At 36.5% G+C, this 6,152-nt stretch overlaps 2 long non-coding RNA genes and 1 pseudogene across 2 annotated transcripts; all 3 read left to right on the top strand.

Annotated features, from left to right (window-relative positions):
- On the top strand, nt 1–1,400 carry LOC145131313 (DNA-directed RNA polymerase II subunit RPB2-like; annotated as a pseudogene).
- Nucleotides 1,401–4,232: 2,832 nt separating this feature from the next.
- On the top strand, nt 4,233–4,669 carry LOC145110354 (uncharacterized). Its single transcript, XR_013709740.1, has 3 exons — nt 4,233–4,362; nt 4,449–4,516; nt 4,615–4,669. It is a non-coding gene; the product is annotated as an uncharacterized LOC145110354 (long non-coding RNA).
- A 169-nt stretch (nt 4,670–4,838) lies between these two features.
- Nucleotides 4,839–5,384, top strand: LOC145110343 (uncharacterized). Its single transcript, XR_013709729.1, has 3 exons — nt 4,839–4,933; nt 5,022–5,163; nt 5,264–5,384. It is a non-coding gene; the product is annotated as an uncharacterized LOC145110343 (long non-coding RNA).
- The last annotated feature ends 768 nt before the right edge of the window (nt 5,385–6,152 follow it).

The following is a 6,152-nucleotide window of genomic DNA, read 5'->3' as shown; positions in this document are numbered from 1 at the left end:
ATGAAGGTTAGAGGACACGCATTTTTGCGTGCCCTAATATTAGTGTCTAATAAAAAAATTTAAAAACATGGAGGGCACCTATGTTAAAATAAGTGTCGTGTAGAGATGTCGCTTTATATTTTATTTAATGAAACACGCGTTTTCTTCTTTCACAGCTTGGGGGGGAAATGAAAATCCCAAAAGTTTGAAAGGCCGCCATTTTATCCACTACCTTATTTCCATCGTTCTTCTCTCTCACTGATCAATACCTAAAAAAAACCCTAATATCATCACCGCTCCTCTTTTCTCGCACAACAAAATCGCAACATCACCGAATCTCTGCCCTCACACTACTTCTCTTTGTTAAATATGAGAAAACCCTCAATCGGAAACCCCTCCCCTTGGATTTGATTTCTAGGGCTCGAATCAACATTCCTCCCACAACTTCGTTGAAGGTATGCTATTATCATCTAAAACTTAATGGGCTCGATCGCACACCCAATTATGAGATTCTACCTATAATAATCGAGACCACAGTCCAAAAATACCCTCCCTCCAACCCTTAGACTACAAAACCTGACTTACATGTTTTTTACAAGGATGAAGAGAAGAAGATGGGTACACTTGTGAAGGAAGATTTCTATCGTCCGGATAGATCTAACACCGTGGTAAAAAACACTGTTAACGGTGCTTCCTTTCTTTTCTAAAACCAAGCTGGTATTTTAACCTTCTTTTTTGTAAGTACAGGGTATGCGACAGGGTTCTTATGATAAATTGGATAATGATATTCTTGCTCCTCCGGTGAGTACTGTCTTCTTAGGGTTCAGGGTTTTTTTTCTGTACTAAAATCATATGATCATTGTAATACAAGGGACACGAGTTGGTGATGAAGATGTAATTATCAGGAAGACAACACCAATTGCTCAAGATGATGCTGAAGGGAAATCCTCCAGATACACTCGTCGGGATCTCAGTACAAGCTTACGTCACAGTGAAAATGGAATGGTTGATCAGGTACTTCCTGGTTTCCCTGCCTGGTTGCCTGTGTTTTTGAAACGTATCATCATCAACATCAAAAACACTGCAAAGAAAAGAGATTTCAAGGTTAAAAATTTAAAATCCCAATATAATATATTTAATCTTGATATTTATATGAAAAAAACAGAGACCTGTCATTTAGACCACCTGTATATTGCATGTCTAGCATAAATATTGTGAAAGTGAGGGTGAGGTCAGTGAGGATACCACATATTGGAGATAAGTTTAGCAGTAGACATGGTCAGAAGGGAACGGTAGGGTTGAATTACACATAAGAAGACGTGTTATGGACCGTGGAGGGAATCACTCCTGATATCATTGTGAATCCTCATTCTATTCCTTCTCGTATGTTGGAAATTTCTAAGAAAGAAGATCAACAATGATAGACATTACTCAGTTCTTTTTAAGGACTACCATTGACTTGTTGCTACTGTTTGTATTAACCACTTAGCCTTATTTGTTAAAGGGGCTTGAAAATTGTATGTTGGAAATTTTCATTACAATTTGAAAGAAGATCAACTTCACCAGGATTCTCAATATTTTTTTTCATAAAATAACCAACAGGTATTAATTAGAAATTTCAAATATCACAATAAATGTAAAAGGTGATCTTTTTAAATGTGTTTATTATAATCTAGCTTTGTTTACTTGCCAGGTGTTTAAAGGGATCATCAATGTTCTAACTATCTTTATTTCATCATTCAAGGTAGAAGAATCATCCAGATTGTAAACAAATATGTTATAAAAAAAATTTGATTCTCCAAAAACATTCTCTGATCAGAGAGAAGTTTTCTACTAAAGATGAAGCTTCATCTGTCATATTATCCAAGTTTCATACATGATGAATTCTATGGACATTGATGCAGATGAAATAAATTCTTCCAAATTTACCCCTGGATAGAGGACAAATAGTTTACATCATTGTTAATGTAACGCCCCGATTTTTAGGTATTGTTAAATAAGATTTTTGGGTTAAGCTCTACTCGACGAGTTGGTTGACCTACTCGTCGAGTAGCAGCGGGGCAGGATCGCGTGTTAAGTGACCTACTCGACGAGTCCATATCGGGACTCGGCGAGTAGGAGCTGGCAGATGAAACCCTAAATCCCGGGGTTTTCACCCCTATTTAAAGGAACCTCAGCCTCCTTTGGCCTCTTTACAGTCTTTGAGAGCCCCTTAAAACCCTAATACGTGTGTGTGTGTGCCCATTATGTGTTTGAAGCTTGAAGAGAGGATCTTTGGAGGGAGAAGGCTTAGAGGAGAAGGAGATTGGAACAAGTAGAGTGTGGGAATCAACTCTCATCTCAGTTATCATCTTCTGGAGGTAACCAAATCACCTTTTCCTTGTGAATCTCTTCTATTGGTTGAGTTTTAGGGTTTTTGGTGAGACATTAAGTTGGAAAGATGAGCTATGGGCTAGATCTGAGATTGTAACTTCAGATCTGGACCCTCCTTGGATTCTATAAGCATAAAGTTACAGTCTTGGTCATGATTGAGGTCCCTTTTGAGCATAAAGTTCCATTAAGAACTTAAAATAGGCATTTAGAGCCTTTATAGCCATGCATGCACGTAAAGTTTGCAACTTTACGTGATAAGCATGCCCTAGAAGCCTGGATCTGTGATTTGGAGCCGCTGCATGGCTCAAAACAAGTCTGTATGGAAAAGGGACTGAATGGACTCGGCGAGTCGCAGGGTTGACTCGGCGAGTCACATGAAGATGGCAGTGGACTCGACGAATTGAATGAACAACTCGACGAGTCCGATGAAGATTACCATAAGACTCGACGAGTTGAAGAACAACTCGGCGAGTCGGATGAGTTTTCCCTAGGATATGTATGTGTGTGTATCCGTCGAGTTGCAAGGAGGGAACTCGACGGGTGACCTTAAAGTTGGAACGAGAATCGAAGCAACTCGACGAGTCGCCCCGATGACTCGGCGAGTTGGATTGTGCTTCAAGGAACTCGGCGAGTAGTCGAGGGTACTCGGCGAGTTGGGGTCAACATGGACTGTTGACCTTGACTGAGGACTTTGACTTTGACCAGGGGTTGACTGGTGGGTTATGGAGTACCTTATAGAGTTAAGGACTTATGAGTATATTGTACTATGGTCATAGGTGGTGGAGCCTGTGTCAAGTGATCCGAGAGTTGGAGTTTACCTTTCGAGTCGACATCTGCGAGGTGAGTTATCCTCAATATATCGATAGGGTCTACGGCACCAAGGCCGGCCCTTTAATTGTTATTGTTATGGTATGCTACATATGGATTTGATCTGCTAGATCGGAATCAGGGTAGACAGTATGTTATGCTTTTATGATCCGTAAGGATTGGTATGTTAGTGAACTGCTAGGTCGGTACTCTCGTTACGAGAGGATTCTATGATTGATGATCAGTGTGACATATATGTTTGATGTTTGTATATGTCAGTATGTGATAGTTATGCGAACATGGTTATTTACTTGTTGGTTGGGTTGAGGCGGTCCTGCTTTGTGCTGAAGGCCAACATACCCTATGAGCGGTCCGGGGAGACTGCAGGCCACGAGGCGGACCAGTCATGCCGAAGGCTCGGGATGGATTCAGATAGACTGTAGGCCCAGTAGGGCGGTCCAGTCAGGCCGATGGCCCAGTATGCATGTTGATTGATTGATTGATTGCTGCTGACATGATATTGTCAGTGTGGTATTGGTATTTTGGGGGTAGCTCACTAAGGTCTCGGGCTTACAGTTTTCAGTTTATTGTTTCAGGTACTTCAGGAGATCGTGACAAGGCGAAGGCGTGACCGTACCGCTCCTCATCCTTATGTTATGATCTGTTTATGGGACACTCTGATGGATATTGATTTGAAAACATTTTTGTAACAATACTATTGACTTTTATTTATGGTTGAAAAAGTTTAAATTTGGCGTAAATTTTTTGGATGTTACAGTTAAGATGCTGGACTCGAGTAATTGGTCATCCGGTAATCCTAATTAGACGTGATCAAGAGATTAACAATGTATCACTTACCTATTGGAATAGCATAAAGGACCCGTGTATTGTATTAAGTGGAATGAAAAGGGTGAGTACGTTCTTACTGGAAGCAAAGATGAATATGCAATTGTATGGGAAAAGAAAGATTATGGAAGTCAACAATTCAAATTCCATTCATGTTTTCTTTTTATTTTATTTTATTTATCTAGTGTTGAATTGCGTAATTGGCCTTGGCTGGCGTGTAATATGATGTATATAGGTCCTATTCTTGTTGTTGATTGGCGGAATAATTACTCATTTGCATCGAGCTCAACTAATCACATGATTCATGTTTCCAAGATTGGTGAAAATCACATTGTTAAAATCTTTTCTAGGCATCAGGTTTGTTATATAATTTTTTTTAAATGAGATTTTGGAATAATTATTTTTGATGTTTTGATCAAATTTTTTTCGGTTTCATGGTGAAGTTAATTGTGTGAAGAGGGACCCAACAGGTTCACTATTGGCTTCGTTTTCTGATGACACCATTGCAAAGGTTATATTTGTCTTTTTACAAGCATTATTCATCTTTTTTTTTCCTGTATTGTACTTAAATTGAAATACTAATAATAATGATAATTTATATTTGTTCAGATTTGGAGTATGAAGCAGGAGAAACACATTCATGATCTAAGATATCATACTAAGATGATTTATTTTGAGTAATAATTTTTTTAGTTTATTAAATTGTGGTTATTTAAATTGGGAATCTTTCATTTGTTACTAAGTAATTTTTTTAGTAATTTATATTTGTTTTAAATCATTTTGAGCACTAACTCTATAAATATGTGCTTTGTTTTTGCAGACTGTTAGTCACAATGCTTATGGACAAGATACTTATGCTAAGGAATTTGGTATAAAAATTAGCCAAAATTTTGCCTCTGTTGAAGCCCGAATATTACCTCCTCCTAGGGTAAATGTGTGAATTTATTTATTTATTTTATTTTATCTTGATAAGCAACCATTTATTGAGTATTTTATGTATTTCCAATTTTTTTTAGCTTAAATACCATGACACAGGAAATGGTCAATGGTGGAATAGTCGCCAGCTGGATTTGCATAAATTTCGCACGAAATGTTCAAGATAATATTGCTAAAGCTTTCTGTCAAGAGCTTGCACAGATGTGCAATACCTCTGGCATGGTATTGTCTAAAAATTAAAACTTGTTTGTTTTTTTTTTTGTATATCTATATATTTTTTAATAAATGTTTTGTTTTTACATTTACTGGTCGTCCTGATCAGGTTGAGAGAGTCCTGAAAGCTCATTTCCATGATGCAATGACAAAACTTCAACGCCACAAAAAAGAACTTGATTTGCTTGTTATCATTTCCCAGATAACAATGGCTCACTTTATGGTATCTAATTTAAACCAGAAATCTATTATAATTGTTTGTTATTATCAATTAAGTTGGACTATACTTGTTTTTTTTGCAGTTTTGGTCCTTATTGATATTTTGTAATGTTTGTGGTCTGTTTTCAAAGTAAATTGACTTTGGTCCATGAGTATAACTAATTTTTGCAAATTTGGTCCAAAAAATAATCATTTTATCTGGAATTGGGAGCAAAACACATTACAAAAACCACAAATAAAGATCAAAATTGCAAAAAAAAAAGACGTATTATGGGCCAAAAATGTTATTTACTTAAAATATTTTTTCTCATATTAGGATGTTATTCTTTGAAAATTCTATGTAGTTATAGCATCCAAAATTGATTTCTATTAGATGACATTGTTGGCAAGGTATAACAATTAACAAATTATTTATTTACTTTAAAATTTACCATTTATCTAAATTTAATTAACTAATTATGTGGTTGGCTAATTTAATTTGCAGTGCATCATTTAACTAATTACAGGATATATACTCAGTGAAATGGAGTCCACCTCCGCATTATATATTGCAGCTGCAAAAGCCAAAACATTGGAAAAGGTTGAAGCCGAGCTTCTTGATCTTGTTGCAGCCTCTCAGAAATCCCCAACTTTCTCAAATATATATATATATATATATATATATATATATATATATATATATATATATATATATATATATATATATACACGGCACGAGCTTCTTGATCTTGTTGCAGCCTCTCAAATATATTTGTCATATATGTATGACCTATGATGCA

Source organism: Lactuca virosa, chromosome 1, assembly GCF_052849685.1.
Source record: "Lactuca virosa cultivar CGN04683 chromosome 1, Lactuca_virosa_CGN04683_v6, whole genome shotgun sequence".
Classification (NCBI taxonomy): Eukaryota; Viridiplantae; Streptophyta; class Magnoliopsida; order Asterales; family Asteraceae; genus Lactuca; species Lactuca virosa.
Note: the sequence above shows the minus strand (reverse complement) of the source record. Positions and strands in the feature narration are given on the sequence as shown.